Source organism: Eleutherodactylus coqui, chromosome 5 (assembly GCF_035609145.1).
Source record: "Eleutherodactylus coqui strain aEleCoq1 chromosome 5, aEleCoq1.hap1, whole genome shotgun sequence".
In the NCBI taxonomy this organism is placed as follows: Eukaryota; Metazoa; Chordata; class Amphibia; order Anura; family Eleutherodactylidae; genus Eleutherodactylus; species Eleutherodactylus coqui.
Window position 1 is genome coordinate 23,417,777 of NC_089841.1, and position 27,111 is coordinate 23,444,887.

The 27,111-nt window shown below is 48.7% G+C and overlaps 1 pseudogene; it reads right to left on the reverse strand.

The window, feature by feature from the left end:
* LOC136627335 (zinc finger protein 271-like) overlaps nucleotides 1-27,111 on the reverse strand; it is a 47,400-nt pseudogene that overhangs the window by 16,669 nt on the left and 3,620 nt on the right.

The window sequence follows — 27,111 nt, forward strand, 5'->3', positions numbered from 1 at the left end:
CCTATTGAGCCCGGCAGTATGGATGGGAGAGCAATTTGGGCATTATTGTTAATATTTCCCCGGATGATTAAGTTATATGTGGAGAATACCTTGTCCCAGAAAGGTCTCAACAAGTCACAGCTCCACCGAATGTGCGTCATTGTACCCCTATCAGTTCCACAGCGCCAACACACCTCAGACACTGAAGGGAATATAGCATGAAGGCGGGTAGGATATCTATACCATCTTGTAAGAATTTTGTAATTTTTTTCCTGTGCAGCACAGGCCATAGACAGTTTATGAGTAAAGATGAATGCCTTCCGCCACTCATTCTGTGAGATCATGACTCCAATTTCCTGTTCCCAAGCCCATTTGAAACCAGGATCCGTAGTGTATGTTTCTTGGATCAGCAGCCCATATATCAGGGATACTACGTATGTCGGAGGGGACCCTCTTGAAAATAGACTCTCAAAAGTTGTGAGGGTTGTTAGAAAAGTGTTTCTATCTCCTTGAGTGTTAAGAAAAGAGCGAAGTTGGTGAAATTCTAACCAGGAGAGATTCAGTTCACCAAACCTAGATCTTAATTCTTGAAAGGAAGGCACTGAGGGGCCACCTAGGACATTGCGAACCCGGGGGTCCTCTCGAGCCTCCCAACCCATGAAAAGACCTTGGCTGTTACCTGGTGGGAATGCTGGGTTGGAGAAAAGTGGTGTGAGGGGACAATCTAGACTTGACAGGATCTGCTTTTGTATTTTCGAGTCCCAGAGTTTAAGTGTCTCTTTCAATAGGCAATTGGTAGATAGGATTTGAGCTCTGTCACAGGGACGAATCCATGGGAGAAGTCTTATCGGAATCGAGCAATCCGCCTGTTCTAACTGTATCCACTGCTTGTGAGCTGAGTGGTAGTGCCAGTCCACAATATGTGTTAAAACTGCTGCAGCATGGTATAGTCTGAAATTTGGCAGACCTACACCTCCATCTTCTTGGGGCGAAAGAGGGTACACACTCCCACCCTGGGTCTCGAGCAATCCCAACACAAATTTAATTAGAGCCGACCTTAACGAATTAAAGGACGATGTAGGGGGTATGATAGGTACAGCCTGGAAGAGATATAGGAATTTAGGTAACACATCCATTTTTAGGGTGTTTATCCTCCCAAACCATGAGATGTCTCTGTTTGCATAGTTGGAGAGGTCTTTTAGTGTGCGCTTAAGGAGGGTCTGATAATTTAAGGGGAACAACCTAGATTGGTCAGTAGGGACAAACACCCCAAGGTATTGGATAGCCTCCCGTTGACATCTAAATGGAAATTGCTCTGAGATATGTTTTTCTGCTAACGGGAGTGAAATGTTCAGAGCTTCTGTTTTGGAGTAATTTATTTTTAAGTTCGATAGATGTCCATATCTCTCGAACTCCTGTATTAACGACAAAAGTGTGGTATGGGGCTGGGAGATGTACAGTAGGAGGTCATCAGCGTATATGGCCGTCTTATAATGGTTCCCTCCAATTTGAAGGCCTTGTATATTTGGGTTGTTTCTTATCGCTACTGCAAGATGTTCCATTACCAACAAATACAGAAGAGGTGACAGAGGGCAACCCTGCCTGGTGCCATTTCTGATATGTATGGGAGAGGACAATAATCCATTCACCCTTATCCTAGCAGTAGGACATGTGTAAAGGGCCAGTACTCTGTCCAGAAATGTGGGGCCAAGTCCAATTTGTTTGAGAGTTGCTGACAAGAATCCCCAATGGACCCTGTCGAAGGCCTTTTCTGCATTCACGGACAGCAGACAGAGAGGATAAGACCCCACTCTCGCTCTAGATGTTGTTAGTAGAGTTTTATAATGTTGTCTCTGGCCCCCCTACCTTTGATAAATCCTACCTGATCTGTGTGTATGATGGAAGGGAGGAAAGGAGACAATCTGTTAGCTAGTGTCTTGGAAAAAAGTTTAATGTCCGCATTTATCAGTGATATAGGTCTATAATTAGTGGAAAACTGATCTAATGTCTCTAGTCAGCGGTAATCCTGCCATCTCCACCGGCCTCATCACACAAGTAGAAGACATCTAATAAGACTGAAGACAAAAGCTTCACAGCCTTCTACAGATCAGAGGAACATCTCCACCTACCAGATGGTCCTGTGGAAGAAGAGGACAGGGACATCTCTCTGGGGTTCTTCTCTTACTGGATGGAACTGGAGGAAACACAAACGGACACTGAAGTTATTGTTCACATACAGATAAGACATGATTACCGGATTCTTCTGACCATAAGACATATTATTACAAGCATCCATCTCCATGAAGTCTCCCTGCACCTTATAATCTGATGGTCTCCCCCTTCCCTGTCCCACGTACAGCCAAGCACATAGCAGTGATAACGTGTCTTACCCATCGTAGACCCCAGCAGAGAGCTGTCACTCTGAGTAACCCTTGAGTGACTGACCCTAGCCCCCCCGCAGGTATTGCCTGCACTCTTCTCTCTATCCTTCTTATTCCTCTTTCCTCACTCAGTCTGCTGAATCCCGTCTCCATCCCCGGCACACAGGCAATCTGCGACACTGAGACGAGGCTGGGGTTATAGACAGAGCATACAAGTCATGGGAGGAAGCCATGCTGTTTAATCCCTTAACACTGCAGCGCATCTATTTACATGCTGCAGCATCAGGGTATGTATGAGATCACATGGTGATCTCCCTCCATACAGCGCAGGCGCTGTTTGTTTCTTACAGCCGACATCAACAGCTCTGATAAGCCGCACAGCTGATCGGAGCTGTTAACCCTTTGAATGCCAATGTCAATTCTGACAGAGGCATTTAAATTCCCTGAACGATATTCAGGGGTTCTGTACAGCCCCCTGCAGTGACATCACAAGGAGCTGTGTGGGTGTCATGGCAGCCGGGAGCCTTCTAAATGGCTCCAGGGTTGTCTTAACAAAATGCACATCAAGCCATGGCATTACATCATACTGCAGGAGCGATCAAAGCATCACAAGTTGTTGTCCCCTCTGGGAATAAAGAAAAAAAAAAAGTTAAAATAAGCTGTATAAACTTTTACTAATTATTTTTAAAAAATAGAATAAAAGTTTAAAAACAAAAACACCTTTTTACCACATTTATAGTAAGATCTAAATAAAACCAAAATACATATTTGGTATCACTGCGTCCACAAAAGTCCAATATATCAAAAGTAATACATTCTTTACCCAGAACGATGAACGTCAGAAAAAAAAAAAAAAGACCGCCAGAAAGAAGGGATTACTTACCGGTAGTCGTCACGACAGCCCCATTTACATATGGAGGTTGCCCTCTGACCTCAGTAGGGACAGGAAGAGCCTTTAAAGCACCTCCCCTCCACCATCTCCTCAGTGACTTCAAATTATTATGGTGGACAATGTATACTGAACCAAAATTTACCTTTATTCGGTATCATTTTACATTGAAAAAGAACATAAATATTCTTTAGGGGAGGGAGCTATGGGCCGGCGTGATGACACCCTGAAATAGAATGACTGGTAAGTAATCCCTTCTTTCCCCCGGTTGTCATCACGACGGCCCCATTTACTTATGGAGCAATACCAAATACTTATTCTTAGGGTGGGGCTACTGCCTGGAGGACTTTTTGTCCGTACGCCAGGTCTCTGTTAGATTGTACATTGACCCTATAGTGCTTTATGAATGCAGACTGATCCAGGTAGCCGCTTTACAAATTTGCTCAGCGGTGGCCTGTGCGTTCTCTGCCCACGACGAGAAAAGGGATCTTGTAGAGTGGGCTTTGATATTTTCAGGAGGATCAAGACCCCTGGCTTTGTACACCTCCCGGATGGCCGTTCTGATCCATCTTGCTATAGTACCTTATGGGTTGGTTTGTATTCGCCCCCACTAACGTGTTAGGAGCTCGACGGCCCGTTGATTTACACAGCTTCTCCTGGGAGGAGACTTTGTCTGCTAAGAAAATCCACAACAGTATTTGTAGATCCCATCAGATGGATTGCTGAGAGGAATAGCACCGTGGATTCTGCCCAGCGTAGTAGCCTTGCAGCCAATTGATGAAGGTTCGGGTGTCGTGTTCCCTCCTGGTGATGAACAAACGATAAGGCTGTCAGGTTATCTGTCAGAATCGTGACATGCCTTCCTCTGGGGTGGGGATCTGCCACACAAAGGGCCTTCCATATCGCTCTTAGCGCTCTTTAATTGGATGAGCATGCAGCTATTCGAGAGTCCCAGATTCCCTAAAAAGTTAGTTCAGTTACTTGTGTTCCCCACCCCCCTCTTGCCTGCATTCATTGTAACAGATATGGAGGGCTCTTGTGATCAAGAGTTACCTTGTCTAAGTTTATTCTGGGAAGTCCACCAGCATAAGGACTGTTGAACTTGAACAGACAGGCTCACCTTATTATCTAGGGAGGCCTGCTGTTTGTCCCAGCAGGCAAGGATTAAGTGTTGCAGCTGTCGGGTATGGGCTTGGGCCAATAGGACTATCTGTATACAGGCTGTTAGCAGGCCAAGAAGTTTCATTGCGTCCCTAATGGAAACTCACGTTGCCTGGCATAGGGACTATACTGATTGGATGAGGTCCTTTTCCTTGGAAGGGGGGACCCGTGATTCCTGGGTGTGGGAATCTAGGACTCCTAGATATATTTTGTGCATACCTGGGATCAGGTCTGATTTTTGTCTATTTACTACTAGAGATGAGCGAACGTACTCGTCCGAGCTCGATGCTCGGGCGAATATTAGGGTGTTCGGAATGCTCGTTACTCGTAACGAGTACCACGCGGTGTTCGGGTTACTTTCAGTTTCATCTCTGAGACGTTAGCGCGCTTTTCTGGCCAATTGAAAGACAGGGAAGGCATTACAACTTCCTCCTGTGTTGTTCCAGCCCTATACCACCCCCCTGCTGTGAGTGGCTGGGGAGATCAGATGTCACCCGAGTATAAAAGTCGGCCCCTCCCGCGGCTCGCCTCAGATGCCTTGTGAGTTAGCTGAGGGACAGTGCTGCTGGTGCCGGAGCTGCTGTAGGGAGAGCGTTAGGAGTTAGTGTAGGCTTCAAGAACCCCAAAGGTCCTTCTTAGGGCCACATCTACCTGTGTGCAGGCTGCTGTTAGCAGTGGATATTTTTTTTTTCTTCTCAAAATCGGCTGTGCAGAGCATTGCACCCTGCATTAGGGACAGAAGTGGTGCTTAGGCAGGGAGAGTGTTAGGAGTGACTGTAGGCTTCAAGAACCCCAACGGTCCTTTCTAGGGCCAAATTTAACCGTGTGCAGTACTGTGCTGCCTGCTGTTAGCAGTGTTGCATTTTTTTTTTTCTCAAAATAGGCTGTGCAGAGCATTGCACCCTCCATTGATACTACAGGGACAGAATTGTGTAGGCAGGGCCACAACACAGTTATTATTCATTGAATATATGCAGTGGGGCCTTTCCTTTTAAAAAAAGTGAAAAAATTATATTTGGCCTGCCTCTGTCAGTCCTAATGGCTCTGGGTACGTGTGTGCTGCGTGTACAACGTAAAAAAATCAGACGCAACCAGCTACGGTTTACTGCAGGCTTGCGCCATTTTCTTTCCTGCCTGGGAAATACCTGCTCTGCCAGAGTTAATAACTCTGCAACACTAAAGTTCTGTGACACATTTGCAGGGCCACACCACAGTTATTAAACTTATTATTCATTCACTAGAGGCAGTGGGGCCTTTCCTTTTAAAAAAAGTGAAAAAATTATATTTGGCCTGCCCCGGTCAGTCCTAAGGGCTCTGGGTACGTGTGTGCTGCGTGGACAACGTAAAAAAATCAGACGCAACCAGCTACGGTTTACTGCAGGCTTGCGCCATTTTCTTTCCTGCCTGGGAAATACCTGCTCTGCCAGAGTTAATAACTCTGCAACACCAAAGTTCTGTGACACATTTGCAGGGCCACAACACAGTTATTAAACTTATTATTCATTGAATAATAACAGTGGGCCTTTCCTTTTAAACAAAAGGGAAAAAAGTATATTTGGCCTGCAGGCTTGCGCCAATTTCTTTCCTGCCTGGGAAATCAAATCACTGGTAATACAGCATAGATAATTGGATCAGAAGCGGCGCTCCAATGGTGTACAAGAAAATTGAAAACAGAATAAATAGGGAAAGAAACTCACCGCAACTGAACCGGTCCTATGGAATAGAGACCGGTCAGTTCGTGGGTCCACTGGGGCTTTTCAAACCAATTTATGGCAAAATACGTTGGCGGTCCTAAGACATCCCCTAAGGGAGAGCAGCAACGAGCAACTCCAAAACCGTCGTGTCAAGGAGGAAAGAAATGTATATTCAGAATAAACAAAAAGACTCACTTAATGCGCTCCGTCCAACCGTATCAAAGTATGAAAATGTTACTTGAAGTGGGGTGCCTGGACTCCTGGCACCCCAATATCCAAAGGAAACAGGGAAATTCCAACGAGGCGGGGGTATTCTTCATAAAACAATTTATTGCATACAGGAACAAGTAGGTATCGCAACGCGTTTCGGCTTTTGACAAGCCTTTTTCAAGGCTTGAAAAAGGCTTGTCAAAAGCCGAAACGCGTTGCGATACCTACTTGTTCCTGTATGCAATAAATTGTTTTATGAAGAATACCCCCGCCTCGTTGGAATTTCCCTGTTTCCTTTGGATGTTGGGGTGCCAGGAGTCCAGGCACCCCACTTCAAGTAAGATTTTCATACTTTGATACGGTTGGACGGAGCGCATTAAGTGAGTCTTTTTGTTTATTCTGAATATACATGGTAATACAGCATGCTGAGGGGTAGGGGTAGGCCTAGAGGACGTGGACGTGGCCGAGGACGCGGAGGCCCAAGTCAGGGTGTGGGCACAGGCCGAGCTCCTGATACAGGTGTATCGCAGCCGACTGCTGCGCGATTAGGAGAGAGGCACGTTTCTGGCGTCCCGACATTCATCGCACAATTCATGGGTCCACGCGGGAGACCTTTATTAGAAAATGAGCAGTGTGAGCAGGTCCTGTCGTGGATGGCAGAAAGTGCTTCGAGCAACCTATCGTCCACCCACAGTTCTGCGCCGTCCACTGCTGCAAATCCGAATCCTCTGTCTGCTGCTCCTCCTTCCTCCCAGCCTCCTCACTCCACTCCAATGACACATGCTCAGCTGCGGGAAGACTCCCAGGAACTGTTCTCGGGCCCCTGCTCAGATTGGGCAGCAGTGGTTCCTCTCCCACCAGAGGAGTTTATCGTCACTGATGCACAACCATTGCAAAGTTCCCGGGGTCCGGGGGATGAGGCTGTGGACTTCGGCAAACTGTCTCAAGACCTTTCTGTGGCTGAGGAGGACGATGACGATGAGACACAGTTGTCTTGCAGTCAGGTAGTAGTGAGGGCAGTAAGTCCGAGGCAGGAGCGCACAGAGGATTCGGAGGAAGAGCAGCAGGACGATGAGGTGACTGACCCCACCTGGTTTGCAACGCCTAGTCAGGACAGGTCTTCAGAGGGGGAGGCAAGGGCAGCAGCAGGGCAGGTTGCAAGAGGCAGTGCGGTGGCCAGGGGTAGAGGCAGGGCCAGACCGAATAATCCACCAACTGTTTCCCAAAGCGCACCCTCGCGCCATGCCACCCTGCAGAGGCCGAGGTGCTCTAAGGTCTGGCAGTTTTTCACAGAGACGCCTGACGATCGACGAACAGTGGTGTGCAACCTTTGTCGCGCCAAGATCAGCCGGGGAGCCACCACCAACAGCCTCACCACCACCAGCATGCGCAGACATATGATGGCCAAGCACCCCACAAGGTGGGACGAAGGCCGTTCACCGCCTCCGGTTTGCACCGCTGCCTCTCCCCCTGTGCCCCAACCTGCCACTGAGATACAACCCCCCTCTCAGGACACAGGCACTACCGTCTCCTGGCCTGCACCCACACCCTCACCTCCGCTGTCCTCGGCCCCATCCACCAATGTCTCGCAGCGCACCGTCCAGCCGTCGCTAGCGCAAGTGTTGGAGCGCAAGCGCAAGTACGCCGCCACGCACCCGCACGCTCAAGCGTTAACCGTCCACATAGCCAAATTTATCTGCCTTGAGATGCTGCCGTATAGGGTTGTGGAAACGCAGTCCTTCAAAAGTATGATGGAGGCGGCGGCCCCGCGCTACTCAGTTCCCAGTCGCCACTACTTTTCCCGATGTGCCGTCCCAGCCCTGCACGACCACGTCTCCCGCAACATTGTACGCGCCCTCACCAACGCGGTTACTGCCAAGGTCCACTTAACAACGGACACGTGGACAAGCACAGGCGGGCAGGGCCACTACATCTCCCTGACGGCACATTGGGTGAATTTAGTGGAGGCTGGGACAGAGTCAGAGCCTGGGACCGCTCACGTCCTACCCACCCCCAGAATTGCGGGCCCCAGCTCGGTGGTGGTATCTGCGGCGGTATATGCTTCCTCCACTAAACCACCCTCCTCCTCCGCAACCTCTGTCTCGCAATCAAGATGTGTCAGCAGCAGCACGTTGCCAGCAGTCGGTGTCGCGCGGCGTGGCAGCACAGCGGTGGGCAAGCGGCAGCAGGCCGTGCTGAAACTACTCAGCTTAGGAGATAAGAGGCACACGGCCCACGAACTGCTGCAGGGTCTGACAGAGCAGACCGACCGCTGGCTTGTGCCGCTGAGCCTCCAACCGGGCATGGTCGTGTGTGACAACGGCCGTAACCTGGTGGCGGCTCTGCAGCTCGGCAGCCTCACGCACGTGCCATGCCTGGCCCACGTCTTTAATTTGGTGGTTCAGCGCTTTCTGAAAAGCTACCCACGCTTGTCAGACCTGCTCGTAAAGGTGCGCCGGCTCTGCGTACATTTCCGCAAGTCCCACACGGACGCTGCCACCCTGCGCACCCTGCAACATCGCTTTAATCTGCCAGTGCACCGACTGCTGTGCGACGTGCCCACACGGTGGAACTCTACGCTCCACATGTTGGCCAGGCTCTATGAGCAGCGTAGAGCTATAGTGGAATACCAACTCCAACATGGGCGGCGCAGTGGGAGTCAGCCTCCTCAATTATTTTCAGAAGAGTGGGCCTGGTTGGCAGACATCTGCCAGGTCCTTGGAAACTTTGAGCAGTCTACCCAGGTAGTGAGCGGCGATGCTGCAATCATTAGCGTCACCATTCCTCTGCTATGCATCTTGAGAAGTTCCCTGCAAAGCATAAAGGCAGACACTTTGCGCTTGGAAACAGAGCCGGGGGAAGACAGTATGTCGCTGGATAGTCAGAGCACCCGCCTGTCTATATCTCAGCGCGTTGAGGAGGAGGAGGAGGAGCATGAGGAGGATGAGGAGGAGGGGGAAGAAACAGCTTGGCCCACTGCTGAGGGTACAGATGCTGCTTGCCTGTCATCCTTTCAGCGTGTATGGCCTGAGGAGGAGGAGGAGGAGGAGGATCCTGAAAGTGATCTTCCTAGTGAAGATACCCTGGCACACATGGCTGACTTCATGTTAGGATGCCTTTCTCGTGACCCTCGCGTTGCACGCATTCTGGCCACTACGGATTACTGGGTGTACACACTGCTCGACCCACGCTATAAGGAGAACCTTCCCACTCTCATTCCCGAAGAGGAAAGGGGTTCGAGAGTGTTGCTATACCACAGGACCCTTGCGGACAAGCTGATGGTAAAATTCCCATCCGACAGCGCTAGTGGCAGAAGGCGCAGTTCCGAGGGCCAGGTAGCAGGGGAGGTACGGAGATCGAGCAGCATGTACAGCCCAGGCAGTGCAACAGTCTTTAAGGGCCTGGCCAGCTTTATGTCTCCCCACCAAGACTGTGTCACCGCTCCCCAGTCAAGGCTGAGTCGGCGGGAGCACTGTAAAAGGATGGTGAGGGAGTACGTAGCCGATCGCAGGACCATCCTCCGTGACGCCTCTGCCACCTACAACTACTGGGTGTCGAAGCTGGACACGTGGCCTGAACTCGCGCTGTATGCCCTGGAGGTGCTTGCTTGTCCTGCGGCTAGCGTCTTGTCGGAGAGGGTGTTCAGTGCGGCTGGGGGAATCATCACAGATAAGCGTACCCGCCTGTCAGCCGACAGTGCCGACAGGCTAACACTCATCAAGATGAACAAAGCCTGGATTTCCCCAGACTTCTCTTCTCCACCAGCGGACAGCAGCGATACGTAAGCAATACGTAGGCTGCACCCGCGGATGGAAGCTACGTTCTCTCTCACCATCCAAAACGGGGACATTTCTGCTTCATCAATCGGTGTCTAATATTCCTCCTCCTCCTCCTCCTGCTCCTCCTCCTGAAACGTCACGTAATCACGCTGAACGGGCAATTTTTCTTAGGGCCACAAGGCTCACTCATATAATTTTTCTTAAAAATTTTTATACGTTTCAATGCTCTTAAAAGCGTTGGAACTGTAACTTGAACCAATTTTTCGTTAAACTGGGCTGCCTCCAGGCCTAGTTACCACTTAAGCCACATTAACCAAAGCGATTAATGGGTTTCACCTGCCATCTTGGTTGGGCATGGCCAATTTTTACTGAGGTACATTAGTACTGTTGGTACACCAATTTTTTTGGGCCCTCACCTACAGTGTAATCATAGCAATTTCTATGTTCTTCGCCTGCACTCATGGTACAGAAGTGTGTGTGGGGTTGGCCTACACTTTAGCTACACAAATGTAACTTGGGCCTTGGCTATACTGCAGCTACTGAAATGGAACTAAGACTGCGCTCCCACTATACTACTGCTTCGGAATTGTTACTGGGGCCTGTGTAGGCTGCTACTATTACTGAAATGGAACGAAGACTGCGCTCCCACTATACTGCTGCTTCTGAATTGTTACTGGGGCCTATCTAGGCTGGTACTATTACTGAAATGGAACTAAGACTGTGCTCCCCCTATAATGCTGCTAGTGATATGTTAGTGGGGCCTGTCGCTAATGCTATTGCTGAAATGTTACTAATTCTGGGCTCTGCCTATACCGCTGCTAATGGTATGTCTCTGGGGTGTGGAAACAGAGGCTTCCCAAAAACAGGATGGCGGCGAGGCCATTTCCCACCAACGCTGTTACTGTTAAGGTGCATATAACCACGGACACGTGGAGAGGACACGTAGTGCCTCAAAAACATCCCCCGCCACGGCCCACTTAATCCTGGCCACATTCCGAAAACCAACAAAATAAAACCGTGCTACTAGGTCCGCAGTCACCACCACATTACCACCAACGCGGTTACTGTTAAGGTACATATTACCAGTCTGACTGGGGCATGCAGTGTTGGCCGGAGCCCACCTGCATTAAGCACGACATTACTACCTCAGCTGTGTTGGGCAATGCAATGGGATATTTTTATGTACCGCCGGTGGCTTCCTGGCACCCACCCATGCTGTGGGTCCACAGGGAATTATAAATGCATCTGTTTCCACTTCAAAAGAACCCCAGTCAGGCTGGGGCATGCAGTGTGGGCCGAAGCCCACCTGCATTAAGAACGACATTACTACTTCAGCTGTGTTGGGCAATGCAATGGGATATTTTTGTGTATCCAGGGAGCCACCCATGCTGTAGGTGCACACGGAGTTTAACCTACATGTGTCCACTTGTAAAGAACCCCAGTCTGACTGGGGCATGCAGTGTGGGCCGAAGCCCACCTGCATTAAGCACGACATTACTACCTCAGCTGTAGTGGGCAATGCAATGGGATATTTTTATGTACCGCCGGTGGCTTCCTGGCACCCACCCATGCTGTGGGTCCACAGGGAATTATAAATGCATCTGTTTCCACTTCAAAAGAACCCCAGTCAGGCTGGGGCATGCAGTGTGGGCCGAAGCCCACCTGCATTAAGAACGACATTACTACTTCAGCTGTGTTGGGCAATGCAATGGGATTTTTTTGTGTATCGCCGGTGGGTTCCAGGGAGCCACCCATGCTGTAGGTGCACACGGAGTTTAACCTACATGTGTCCACTTGAAAAGAACCCCAGTCTGACTGGGGCATACAGTGTGGGCCGAAGCCCACCTGTATTAAGCACGACATTACTACCTCAGCTGTGTTGGGCAATGCAATGGGATATTTTTGTGTATCGCCGGTGGGTTCCAGGGAGCCACCCATGCTGTAGGTGCACACGGAGTTTAACCTACATGTGTCCACTTGTAAAGAACCCCAGTCTGACTGGGGCATGCAGTGTGGGCCGAAGCCCACCTGTATTAAGCACGACATTACTACCTCAGCTGTGTTGGGCAATGCAATGGGATATTTTTGTGTATCGCCGGTGGGTTCCAGGGAGCCACCCATGCTGTCGGTCGACAGGGACTTCACAATAGGGAGTTGTACCTGCCTGTGTCTATGAATTAAAAACCGCGGTCTGACTGGGGCATGCAGACACCTTGACAGAATGAATAGTGTGTGGCATATAGGTTCCCCATTGCTATGCCCACGTGTGCAGCTCCTGATGGCGGTGGCACAGGATTCTATTTCTCATTGCTTCTGTACAGCATTGTGGGCTATCGCCCCGCCCCTTTTAAAGAGGGTCGCTGCCTAGCCGTGCCAACCCTCTGCAGTGTGTGCCTGCGGTTCCTCCTCATGGCAGACGCACTTATAAATAGACATGAGGGTGGTGTGGCATGAGGGCAGCTGAAGGCTGTGCAGGGACACTTTGGTGTGCGCTGTGGGGGGGAGGGGGGGCGGTTGGGCAGCATGTAACCCAGGAGAAGTGGCAGTGGAGTGTCATGCAGGCGGTGATTGTGCTTTGTTGGAGGTAGTGTGGTGCTTAGCAAAGGTATGCCATGCTAATGAGGGCTTTTCAGAAGTAAAAGTTGTTGGGAGGGGGGCGGGCCCACTCTTGCCGCTATTGTGGCTTAATAGTGGGACCTGTGAACTTGAGATGCAGCCCAACATGTAGCCCCTCGCCTGCCCTATCCGTTGCTGTGTCGTTCCCATCACTTTCTTGAATTGCCCAGATTTTCACACAAGGAAACCTTAGCGAGCATCGGCGAAATACAAAAATGCTCGGGTCGCCCATTGACTTCAATGGGGTTCGTTATTCGAAACGAACCCTCGAGCATCGCGAAAATTTCGTCCCGAGTAACGAGCACCCGAGCATTTTGGTGCTCGCTCATCTCTATTTACTACACATCCCAAGTCGCTCAACGTGGACAAGACTATGGACAAATCTGGGCATATAGTTTCCACTGATTTTGACACCAACAGGAAATCATCCAGATAGGGGAAGAGAAGGATTTGTTTTCTCCTAAAGTAGGCTATCATTTCTATCACTACTTTTGTGAATACCCTAGGGGCGGTACAAATACCAAAGGGCAAAGCCCTAAATTGATAGTGACGAATTACATTACCCATTTGCAAAGCAAATCTTGGATATTTGTAGTGGGGGGGGGGGGCAGTTATTGGGACGTGATCATACGTGTCTTTAAGCTGTAAAACGTGATGAGTAGATAGCAGCACAACCAAATGTATTACAAAGGCATACTTAAGCCAAAAGTGCACGATCCAGTAGTAGATCCGGACCCCAGGATCCAAAATAGAACTTTGCAGACAATCAATGGACAGATCAGCACTCCTGGGTTTTTCTTTATAATAAAACTTCTTTATTCCTTTTTTTTTTGCTTAAAAAACTGCACTGCAACGTTTCGATCCTATGTGGATCTTTCTCAAGCATGCAGCAAGTTCTTAAAGAGCACATATATATACACAAAAGGCATATAGCCAAATGCCCCAAATAATTATCACCCCATCTCTCTTTTAAATTCAGATGTGAAGCTCTATGCCAAGGTAATAGCAAACAGACCATTTCCCTTGATGTCTAGTTTGGTCAAAGAGGATTGCCAGGGCCCAAAAGGTACTAGATGCCTGATGGACTTGGTGGATGTGGCTGTCCTTGGATGGAGAGAAGGCATGTGGCAAGGTCCATTGGGGATATCTGATTCAAGCACTGCAGACATTTGGGTTTGCAGGCCCCATCTTCCAGGCCAGCAAAGGCCTATATTCCTCCCCCTCAGCGATGGTTCTGATCAGTGGCCTTTTATCCAAGCCTTTTAACATAACAAACGGCACCAAACAAGGGTGCCTTCTGTCACCCCTTAATTTTTTGGATTGTCATGGAAGCATTGGCAGAGGACATTAGAAATAATCAAAACATTGGAAGAATTAGAATGGGCCCATGACACACAAAAGGTTGATTATGCCTACCCGATAATCGGGGTTTCAGGAGTCTCCATGACAGCACCACCTGAGATAGCCTTCTCTTGATAGGACAGGAACACGCCGAGAGGTTAAAGCTCCCCCCTCTCTCACCTTCCTCACTGATTTCTAACAAATTGCCGGGGGTAGGAGATTAACTAAAATTATTACCAAGACTGGTATTTTATCTATGTCTTCATAAATGGAAATTAAATTATATATTTTCCTTTCGGGGGTGTGGGGGTAATAATGTGCGGGGGCTGTCATGGAGACTCCTGAAAACCCGATTATCGGGTAGGTATAATCTACCTTTTCCCAGTCATCTCCATGACAGCACCACCTGAGACGTACCAACTAAATACATTTTTCAGGATGGGATCGCCACTGAGAGGACCTTATGGCCAAAGGTCAAATTCTCATCTAGCCGCACAACCACCCTGTAATGCTTAATGAAAGTAGGCGGCCTTTTCCATATTGCGGTCTTACAAATTTGTTCTACGGACACTGAACTATGTTCAGCCCACGAAGAGGCTACTGCCCTTGTGGAGCGGGCTTTAAGTTCGGAGGGGACCTCTTTATCTAATGCTTTATAAGCTTCCGTAATAGCCAGGCGGATCCATCTGGGTATGGAGCTCTTTGCTGCTTTCCTACCCTTATTTGTGCCGAAAAATTGGACAAACAAATTGTCGTCCTGTCTCCACTGACTTGTGGCATCGATATATTGCAGGACTGCTCTTATAACGTCCAGACAGTTAATGTAACCATGACGACGGTCAGGGACCCCGGGTGGCAGTGGCACGGTTCGCGATGGCGTTCTGGAATGGTGTTGTGCCCACGTTCAGGTCGGCGAGCGGTGGCGCTGTGTTCCTGTGTGTGGGCGCGCGTGCCTGCTCTGAGAGGTGCGTGTGCTCTCTGTGAGTTATAGTGGATGGCTGGGAGTTCTGGTCAGTCGGCTTGATTGGTCTCTGCCCAAGTGGAGGAAACTCCTGAATATAGTCTGGCAGTTGCTGATAGCAGTTGCTAGTCATTGGGTCCGTTCCCTGTGTGCCTGACTTCGGTCTTGCTCCAGTGGAAGTTACCTGGTCTCGACCCAGCTCTGCTTGTGTTCTGTGGTTCTCCTGTCGTGTTGGTTTATTCAATCTGCCTAGCCTGTCAGTACTAGTAAGTTGTCATCTGCATAGGTACGGTGGTGCCTTCCTGTCCTGCCACTAGGCAGCGTAGGGTCAGTGTTGGCGGCCTGGACCTGTCCACCTTTGGGGCTACCTCCAGGAAGGGACATTGGTGTGGGTGAGGGTCAGGGAGTCCCACACTGTGCGTACCTGTGCAAACTACTAGTACTGTTACAGTTAAATTCTCTTTCCGAAGTGTCTCTAGGTTTATCGAAAAACGAGAGAATCACTACGTCCTGCGCCCTATGAAAAGGTGACACTACCTTGGGCATAAAAACTGGAACTGATTTAAACACTATCTTTGTGTCTGTGATTTTAAGAAAGGGATGACGGATAGATAGAGCCTGGCCGAAGTAATAGCCAATAAAAAGACTGTTCGTATTCTTTTTGGGAGCGATTCTATTGGCTCAAATGGGTCTGAAGACAGAGCCCTGAGAACCCAATTTAGGTTCCAGTCAGGGAATAGATTTGTGGTTCTTGGCTTCAACCTGTCTGCCACCGTCAAGAACCTACTGACCCACTTGACTTCTGATAATTTGGCGTCAAACAGAACACTAAGGGCTGCTATCTGAACCCTCAATCTGCTTGGGGCCCATATCCAGGCCTTCCTGCAGAAATTCCAAAATTATGGGTATGTCCGGAGAAGAAACCTGCAATTTCCTCTCCCGACCCCAAAGAAAATACTTCTTCCAGACCTTCTGGTAGAAACTGTTAGTTGTTGCTTTCCTGCTAGACAGTAGGGTCTAAGTTACTTTCTCAGAGAATCCTTACCCTAACAGTATGGATTCTTCAAAATCCATGCTGCCGAGCAGAGCCTGTCTATTTTTGGGTGGTTCAGAGGGCCTTGCGTTAGTAGGTCCACTTGGGTAGGCAGGAGAACTGGATCCTGTAAGCTTAAGTTTTTTAGGGGGTCGAACCAGCTCCTCCCCAGCCAGAAGGCAGCCACTAGGATTAGTGTACATCTCTGGGAACAGAAATGCTAGAGTACCCCGGGGATTAGAGGGATTGGTGGAAATGCATAGACCAATACCCTGCCCCAGTTCTGGTTTAGGGCATCTACTGCCGTCGGTTGATCCCCTGGAATGAGGGAGAAGAAGTTCTTTACTTTGAGGTTTTCTTTTGTCGTGAACAGGTCGATCTGTGGGGACCCCCACCTGTCCATCAGAGTCTTGAAGTCTTCCTGCGAAAAGGACCACGTTCAGGGGTCTATATGCCTTCTGCTGAGAAAATCTACCCTCTGATTCAATGCACCCTTTAGATGTGCCGCTGAAATTGACAGTACTCAAGCTCCCGCCCAGCGTAAGATTTTCTGTGAAACATCTTTTAAGGCTGGGAAACTTGTTCCTCCTTGATGCCGAATGTGGGCTACTGCCGTGGTATTGTCTACTAAGATTTTTAGATGCTGGTTGTGTACGGTTCCCTATATTTGATGATTGGTCCTTCATCCCTGAGGGCCATGACCCCTGCAGAAATTGGTCTCCTATATAAGTACCCCAGCCCCAGGCACTCACGTCCATTGTGACACAAATAGCCGGATACTGAATCAAGTGAACTCTCCTCGACAGGTTCGAAGGTGTCCACCAGCGCAGGGACACCTTCACTGAATTCTCTAAGCACATCCTGGTCCCTAGAAAGGACTGCCTCCTTTCCCAGGCTGAAAGTATTGCGGTTTGAAGAAGTCTGCTGTCCGTCTGAGCCCAGGCTACCCCTGGAATGCAAGAAGTCAGGCTCCCCAAAAGGGACATGGCTTCTCAGATTGTACAGGTTTTTTTGCCCTAGAAATTTTCTGGACCAGTAGCTTCATTCCCTGGACCTTTGACTCTGGAAGGAAGGAGCATTGGCTCTCTGAGTTGAGCATGATGCCTAGAAACAATTTTTCTCTGCTGGCGTTCAGGCTGGATTTCTCCCAATTTATTATCCAACCCAAGAATTGGAGCAGATGAAGGGTCGTTGCCAGATATTCCGCTAGGGGTTTCTTGGATTCTGCTATGACCTGGATGTCGTCTAGGTAGGGCACGATCGAGATCGATTTGTCTCAAGTAGGCCGCTAGCTCTGCTATAATCTTCATGAAGATTTGGGGGGCTGATGAAATCCCGAAGGGAAGGCATCTGAATTGGAAATGTTTTGTTCCTCTTCCCATGTTTAGTGCGAATCTGAGGAATTTTTGGGAATCCGCGTGGATTGATACGTGGAAGTATATGCCCCTCTTCCTCTTGGCCTCACCGCTGAGGATATCGACTCCATTTTGAATCTCTGATACCTGATATATGCCTTCATGGGTTTTAGGTTGATAATCTTGTGCGACTTCCCGCAAGATTTCTTTATCAAAAAAAGCCTGGAGTAATGACTTCTGGATTTTTCTTTTTGTGGTACTGAAGATACTGCTTTTAAATGTAGGTCTCGAACCCCTTGCTGGAGTAATCGCAATTAATGTGTTGAGCCCCCCCGTAGTCAGGAATTTTCTCTTGGGATGGGATACCAGCTCTATTCGGTATCCGTGTTGTAGAATTTCGGGGATCCAAGAGCTCTCGCAGATTGGGGCCCATCAATCTGCAAAGCTTCCCAGTCTCTCCCTGACTGGAATGGCGTCATGGTTTTTGCCTGGCGGGTCCCCCGATGAGGGTTAAAAGAGGAAGCTTCTCCATTTACCCCCTTCAGGGTAACTCCATCTGCCCATCTTGCCCTTTCCCTTTTAGGGCTCAGAGTGTTGCGCTGGGGTCCAAAAATATACGGATTACTTACCGGTAGTCCTTTTTCCGGGAGTCATCACGACGGCCCCATTTACAATAGAGGTTGCTCTCTAACCTCGGTAGGGATAGGAAGAGCCCTTAAAAGCACCTCCCTTCTACCATTCTTTAGAGGCTTTCAAATTATTACGGTGGACAATGTTTACGGAACCAAAATTTACCTTTATTCGGTCATATTTACATTGAAAAGAACATAAATATTCTATAAGGGAGGGCATTACGGGCCGTTGTGATGACTCCCAAAAAAAGGACTACCGGTATGTAATCCGTATATTTCCAGGTTGTCATCCCGATGGCCCCATTTACAATGGAGCAATGTCAGATTATAAGTGATTTAGGGTGGGACTACTGCCTTGAGGACTTTCCATCCATATCCCAAGTCTTGGTCGGACTGGACGTTAACCCTATAATGTTTGATTATAGAGGGCAGGGTAATTGTTTGCTCTCTGTGGAATTTGGATACTACTTTCTAATTTAAACGTGATTCTATCATCTTGTATCAGCATGTGTGGCTCCACATAACATAAGGCTTGTAATTCTCCTACTCTCTGGGCTGAGGTTATGGCGACTAGGAGAGAAACCTTTTAGCGTAAGTAGTCTTAGAGGGAGTTGGAAGAGGGGTTCAAACGGTGGTTTGCAAAAGCTATTTAGGACTAAATTCAGGTCCCAGGTAGGAAAAGTTTCCCTAATAAAGAGCCGAAGTCCGTCTGCTCCCTTAGGGAACCTATGAACCCAGCGGTACTCCGCCAAGGGAAAATCCAAATAGGATCCTAACGCTGCTGCCTGAACCCTAAGAGTTCTTGGGCTAAGGCCTTTCTCTAGGCCCGCCTGCAGCAAATTCAAAGATTATGGGCATATCAATAACTGGGATTTTGCTTGGATCCAAGTTATAGAACTCTGAGAACTTCCTCCACACTCTGTTATAGATGGCTGTGATTACGTGTTTACGGCTTTTGGTCAAGGTGGTAATTACTTTGTGTGAAAGTCCCTTCCCTTGAAGTATCACGCCTTCAACATCCATGCCGCTAGTTTCAGTTTTTCGACCCCTGTGTATGTTAGTGGGCCCTGGAAAGGGAGATCTTCCATGGCCGGTAGTCCAAATAGGCCCCTGAAAAGGAGATCTTCCATGACGGTAGTCAAAATTGGCCCCGGATCGCTAAAGCCTTCAATAGGGGATACCAGGGTCTCTTGTCCCACATGGGAACGACTAAGATTATTGCTGCCCGGCTGGCCTGAATCTTTTTGAGGGTGTATGGAATCAGTGGGAAGGTGGGAAATGCATAGGCCAAGTCCATGTCCCAACTTTGAGAAAGGGAGTCTACTCCGCATGGGTTGTCCCTTGGGTTGAGAGAATAGAAGTCCCGGCATTTCGTATTTCCCCTTTTGGTGAACAGATCGATCTGCGGTTTTCCCCACTGGCGTGTTAGATGATTAAAGGCTTGCTGGTTCAGACACTATTCTCCTGGAAGAACACTGTCTGCTGAGAAAGTCTGCGATGACGTTTGTGGACCCCTTCAGATTGATGGCTGAGAGGGATAACATGGTTGATTCCGCCCAGCGAAGTATCCTTGCCACCAGTTGTTGGAGGTGCGGGTGTCGCGTTCCCCCATGGCGACGAACAAACGACAGGGCTGTCATGTTATTGGTTAGGATTTTAACGTGCCTTCCTCTCAAGTGGGGTTCTGCCGCATGGAGGGTCTCCCATATCGCTCTTAATTCCCTATAGTTGGACGAGCATGCGGCTATTCGGGAATACCAGGTTACCTGCAGGGTCAGGTCTGCTACTTGCGCTCCACACCCGGTTTTGCTAGCATCCGTTGTGACGGATCTATATCGGGTTCTCGTGACCAAGAGGTACCCATGCTCAGGTTACTCTGTAAGGTACACCAGCGCAGGGACTATTTAACTTGGACGGACAGGCTCACCTTCTTGTCTAGGGAGGTCTGTCGTTTTTTCCACCTGGCAAGGTGAACTGTTGTAGCTGTCGGGTATGGGCTTGTGCCCATGGGACTATGTGTATGCAGGCTGTCAACAGGCCCAGCACTTTTATAACTTCTCTGATGGACACTGTAGTGGCCTGACATAGGGATGTTACGGATTCAATAAGGTCTTTACTTCTGGACGGTGGAAGCCGAGATTCCTGGATGCGGGAGTCTAGGAGTACAACTAAATAAATCTTCTGTGGACCCGGAATCAGATCAGACTTTTGTTTGTTTATTATCCACCCTAAATCATTCAGAGTTGACTATTGACAGATCTGCGCGTATGGCTTCTGTGGTTTTTGATACCAACAGAAAATGGTCCAGATATGGAAAAATGAAATCTAATTTCGCCTAAAATAAGCTATCATTTCTATCACTATCTTCGTGAAGACTCTAGGGGCAGTCAAGATATCGAAATGTAGAGCCATAAACTGATAATGATAGATTATGTCACCATCCTGCAGAGCGAACCTCAGATATTTGTGGTGAACTGCGGCTATTGGGACGTGATGGTATGTGTCTTTAAGGTCTATAGTGCACATGACGCTGTCGGGAACTACTAGCGGTACGATGGACTTCACGGTTTCCATTTTAAATTTCTTGTAGGAAATAAATTTGTTTAAAGTTTTGAGGTTGAAGATGGTTCTGATAGAGCCGTTTGTTTTTTTTGATCAAGAAGAGGGGGGAATAGAATCCCTCGTGTTCGGGAACCTGCGTAATGACTCCTAGGTCCTTAAGTTCCTGGATGACCTCTAGCAGATTTATCTGTTCTTGTGGGGAACCTGGGGAGGTAAGAAAGAATCTCTTAGGAGGTAGGGAGTGAATTTTGATAACTGGTTTCAACTCTCTGAAGTACCCAGGGGTTGGATGTTATCCTCCGCCACTGAACCAGGTAACATGCTAGTCTACCCCCTGTTGAGTCAGAAATGGGTTGGACTTCCTCACCCCGACCAACCTCCTTTGGGGTGCGACCATCTTCCCGTTTTCCCTTTGATTTCTAGAGGTGGCTGTCATGTCCTCCTTGGAAAGGATGGCTTCCTATAGGATTTCCTGTCTGGAAGGGCCCTGCTTTTGGCTCCCACTTTCTCAAGTATCTTATGCAAGACGGGCGCGAACATATATTTGCTTTGGAATGGAATGGCGCAGAGTTTATTTTTGGATGTTACGTCTGCTGCCCATGGTTTTAACCATAACTCTTCTTGCAGTATTACTGAGGGCCGCGTTTTTTTGTGCCGTATCTAACGGTTTCTGCTAACGCGTCTGCTAGTAAAGCAGTGACCATTTTCAGAAGGGGAAGACAGCTGGCTAATTCTTCCCTGGGAGCCCGGTCTTTAATAGAGATTTCCATTCTATTCAGCCATAAGACCATGGATCTGGCTACTGATGTTGCCGCAATATTAGCTTCGACGGTAAAGGACGTTGCTTCCCAGGTCTTCCTCATCAGATAGTCAACCTTTTTGTCCATCAGGTCCGAGAGCTGAGATGCGTCCTCAGAGGGTAGAAAAGTTTTCTTGGCCACTTTAGTGATCTGTTTGTTGACCTTTGAGGTTTCTCTATACAGGCGGAGGTCTTCAGAAGCGAACGCCAGCCGGTTCCTAATCTCTTTTGAGACGGACAGTCTCTTATCTGGTTTTTTGTAGTTATTCTCTAGTCTCTTACTACAGATAACACACTTTTTAGATTTTTTCCTGGGGTCCGCTTTAGCGTTCGGACCTTTCTTATCCATCTAACCCAGTGTTCCCCAACTCCAGTCCTCAGGGACCACCAACAGGTCATGTTTTCAGAACTTCCTCAGTGTTGCACAGGTGATGTAATTATTGTCGGTGCCTCAGACATTGCCACAGGTGTTCTCACTATAGGATATCCTGAAAACATGACCTGTTGGTGGTCCCTGAGGACTAGAGTTGGGGACCCCTGATCTAACCCATACAAAAAATGGGGGAGAGGGGAAGAAGGAAACATATATGCAACCAAGCAATCAAAAATGGCAAGTTTGCATATTCCATTTTTTGGCATATAGCCACTCACGGTTTGTAGAGTATCTGTTTCTCCATCTCGAGCTGAGCTGTCGTGTGTAGACATGCTGAGGCACTTCTCGCAGCTGCAGGATAACTTCTATAGGAGTAGAGCCTGCTTTATGGAGAAGTTTGTTTGAAATTGGCGCCATTTCCCTGTCTGCGCCGGTACCCACGCCCGCTATGTTGTGTGCGTGATGTCACCACGCCAGATGACGTCACCGGTACGCGCGCTGAGGACCAGGGAGGCCACCGCTGCCATTCCCCTGCCAGGAGGAACTACCTGATCGCGGCAGCCAAAAAGTGCCGACCGGCTCACGGAGACCTGCGCTACTCGGCGGCTGACGGTTCCGTGGTGGCGCAGGTCAGAGATGCAGGGACTACAAAAGGTATGCTGCCCCGACCTCTTCCCTCCGGTAAGTGGATCTCCCTGGCGCTTGCATCTGGCCACCGTAGGGACAGGAAGACACTAAAGAATGGTGGAAGGGAGGTGCTTTTAAGGGCTCTTCCTGTCCCTACCGAGTTCAGAGGGCAACCTCCATTGTAAATGGGGCCGTCGGGATGATGACCTGAAAAAAGGTCTTCCTCTTCTGCTGCTTTTCCTCCGGAAACTCTTTTTTCTTATCCGCTGCTTTCTATAGGATTTTGTCCAAATCCGTACTGAAAAGAAATTGCCCATGGAAAGGGAGAAAGCATAGTTTGCTTTTAGAAGCTAGGTCACCTGACCACGATTTTAACCACAGCCCCCTTCTGGCGGAGTTGGATAGTGCCGTTGTTCATGCTGAAAGCTTCACCGTTTCTGCTGATGCGTCTTCCAAAAAGTCTGTAGCCATCTTTAGGATCGGAAGTAAATCCAGGATTTGTTCTCTTGGCATTTTGTTGGATAAATGAAGCGCCAATTGCTCCAACCATACCCCCAGGGTTCTAGCCACACAAGTGGCCGTTACCCCGGGCCGTTTTGATGTCCATAAGGTACCTCAATCATGTGGCATTCTTCAAACAGAAGTGTTGTGCGCTTCACCACTTTGGCTATGAGGACATCCACCCTGGGTATTTCCTCCTAGTTTGCCCACACCTCCTCCTCAAATGGATAGCGCCTTTTGACGCCCACGAGTGGAAAAGGACCCCATGTCGGGTTTGTTCCATTCCTTCTGGATTAGCTTTGATATATTTCCATGGACTGGGAAAGTATGCTTAAGCCTTTCCCCTAGTCCTCCGATCATTTCCTCCAGAATTGTGCGAGGCTTCCTGGGCTCCTCCATCACAGATTTTATGAGCTCTGAAAGGTCCTCTTGATGAAACAAATATTTTTTATAGTCGTCTTCGTTTGAGGATTCCTCTGGAGCTGGCTGCTCCTCAAAGTCGGAAATTACTGAACTTGTTTCAGAATATCTTTCTGGACTATAAGGGTGCCTGGACACGGATGCTGCCGTCGGCTGCACTGTCTGTGATGTCAGGGCTGAACGGACCTCCTCTTTAATCAGCTTCCTAATGTCCTCAATAAAACTGCCCAACTCCTCCTTAGCTTGGCTATGCCGATGCTGGAACACTCATTCTCCTCTAGTACTGCAGTCACCTTGAGACAATAAGCCTGCAGCAGCAGAGCTTAGTTTAGCGTACAGCAAGTCTTCTGTCAGATTTCTTTTTAAATCCCTTTTTCTTTTTTTTTATTTGGCGCCTCTTGCGCCTAGCCATACCCCATCCACGAGTCACAAGACGCCGCCAAGCTGATGTCATCATGCTGCTCACATGACGACGCCCTTTGTCCCTCAGCGTCATGCTTAAGGAAGGCGGAGAGCGCTGTGCCGGCCCCTATACCAGCACTAGTCTGTGCTCAGGACGGAGGAGGAAGCCTATGACCCCCACTTTAAGGCCCCCATGGGCCACTGTGGGAGGAATCTGGCCTGGGGAAACCACCCTATGTGGCATCCCAGGAGTCGATACTCAGGAAGGGGGGACAGGCTGACAACCACTGTCCACCCGACCCATTGTAAGTCTTTTTTCTTTTTTGCTCCACCAGCACCTCTCTGTGATCCTGCCTCCTGGTAGGACAGGAAGAACACTGAGGAAGATGGGAGAGGGGGGAGATTTTAACCTCTCGGCGTTTCCTGTCCTATCAGGAAGAATACACACAAGTCACAGCAGCACCACGTAATAAGAAGTACTCTCGAAGATACGTACTTGTCTTGCAAGCCCCAATCCGGACCCGGACACCTGGGATCCGCTATTCCAAATTCCAAACATCCACCAGGAGAGGCAGCAAGTAAATGGGATCCTTCATCCAGAAAGCATACAGAGTCGGGTTAAAATAACCTCCCAATCTTTATTGTTTAAAGACTGGCATTCTACAGCGACAAAGGCCATAGTGATCTTGGCCGAAACATCGCTGTAGAATGCCAGTCTTTTAACAATAAAGATTGGGAGGTTATTTTAACCCGACTCTGTATGCTTTCTGGATGAAGGATCCCATTTACTTGCTGCCTCTCCTGGTGGATGTTTGTCCTATAAGGAAGAGGCTATCTCAGGTGGTGCTGTCGTGGAGATGACCGGGAAAATAAACCTTTTCACAGACTACGTTATCCTAGCACTCACTAAACCAGAGTCATCATTAGCTTATGTCGTCAAAACATTGCAAAATTGTGGTTCACTATCCTACTATAAAGCCAAGTCTTCAAAATCTCTGATGAGGGGATTAACATAACAAAGCACAACAATTGTCATCCAATTTCCTATCCCAGTGGAGTCCCCACTCGATTCCCTATCTTGGCATTGTATTACTGCCTGACACCTCAAAGCAGCTTAAACCAACTTTCCCCACCGAATAAAATCAATATAAAAAGAACTGGACAGACGAGCCTCCTTGGGGTTGGGATGGATGGGCAGGATTATACTAGATTAGATGTTACACTCCCTAAAATCCTCTATCATCTATGGACCCTCCCTATACCCATCCCGATCACAACCTGCGCTTCCCTCCACAAACAAATGAACTCATTCATTTGGCAAAAAGCAAAACCCCACATAGCCTTCTCATGACCAAAAATAAAAAACATGGTGGCCTAAGCCTACCTAACCTCCAAAACTACCACAACTCATTTTTGATTGATCAAATCAAAGCAAACACCTATGTGCTACTCATCCCGACACATGGCCATCAGTAGAATCATACTGCACAAATCTCAGACTGGAAACCCTTTTTCCGGTCCCTCTCCAGCCGCCCCATTCACTTGTCCTCCTCATACCTTCCCCCATTACAGACAACCTTAATAGGGTGGAGAACAGGATTCAAAAAGACCTCCTTCCCCAGGATAGCCAGATCCCTCCAATCCCCCGGTCAACATTTTAGTTTTTGATCCCTGAAATCTCCCTCGACGTACGGTCAAACACTGGGATTAAATCGGCAGCAGATTTACTATAACGGACAATTGACAACATTCTCTTTAATCCAGGAAAAATATAAAATTCCCTCTTCCGAGTTTTATGTATTCCTCCAAGTAAGAAAACCTCTTCGCACCCGGCCAGCCAAATCAATATCCCAACGATTTTAAAAGACCAAATATCCAATCCCCTTAACCAATACAAGAATCGGACACAACAAATCTACAGATTGTTATCGGACATGTTACTAAGAAAAAAAAAAGTATCATTTCTAGAATGGGAAATGGACCTCTCAAGGCAATTCAGCCTACAAGAATGGCAAACTGACCAAAAATGGGCCGTAAAATCTACATCATGCGCATCCGACCACGAACAGTACTATAAATTATTGATCAGACTGCACTATACTCCATTAAGGCCTCATACATCCATAGCAGCGCATCCCCTCGTAGACCTCATACATCTCTAGCAGCGCATCCCCTCGTAGACCTCATACATATCTAGCAGCGCATCCCCTCGTAGACCTCATACATCTCTAGCAGCGCATCCCCTCGTAGACCTCATACATCTCTAGCAGCGCATCCCCTCGTAGACCTCATACATCTCTAGCAGCGCATCCCCTCGTAGACCTCATACATCTCTAGCAGCGCATCCCCTCGTAGACCTCATACATCTCTAGCAGCGCATCCCCTCGTAGACCTCATACATCTCTAGCAGCGCATCCCCTCGTAGACCTCATACATCTCTAGCAGCGCATCCCCTCGTAGACCTCATACATCTCTAGCAGCACATCCCCTCGTAGATCTCATACATCTCTAGCAGCGCACCCCCTCGTAGACCTCATACAGCTCTAGCAGCGCATCCCCTCGTAGACCTCATACATCTATAGCAGCGCATCCCCTCGTAGACCTCATACATCTATAGCAGCGCATCCCCTCATAGACCTCATACATCTATAGCAGCGCATCCCCTCGTAGACCTCACACATCTATAGCAGCGCATCCCCTCGTAGACCTCATACATCTATAGCAGCGCATCCCCTCGTAGACCTCATACATCTCTAACAGCGCATTCCCTCGTAGACCTCATGCAGCTATAGCAGCGCATCCCCTCGTAGACCTCATACATCTCTAGCAGCGCATCCCCTCGTAGACCTCATGCAGCTATATCAGCGCATTCCCTCGTAGACCTCATACATCTATAGCAGCGCATCCCCTCATAGACCTCATACATCTATAGCAGCGCATCCCCTCGTAGACCTCACACATCTATAGCAGCGCATCCCCTCGTAGACCTCATACATCTATAGCAGCGCATCCCCTCGTAGACCTCATACATCTCTAACAGCGCATTCCCTCGTAGACCTCATGCAGCTATAGCAGCGCATCCCCTCGTAGACCTCATACATCTCTAGCAGCGCATCCCCTCGTAGACCTCATGCAGCTATATCAGCGCATTCCCTCGTAGACCTCATACATCTCTAGCAGCGCATCCCCTCGTAGACCTCATACATCTCTAGCAGCGCATCCCCTCGTAGACCTCATACATCTCTAGCAGCGCATCCGCTCATAGACCTCATACATCTCTAGCAGCACATCCCCTCGTAGATCTCATACATCTCTAGCAGCGCACCCCCTCGTAGACCTCATACAGCTCTAGCAGCGCATCCCCTCGTAGACCTCATACATCTATAGCAGCGCATC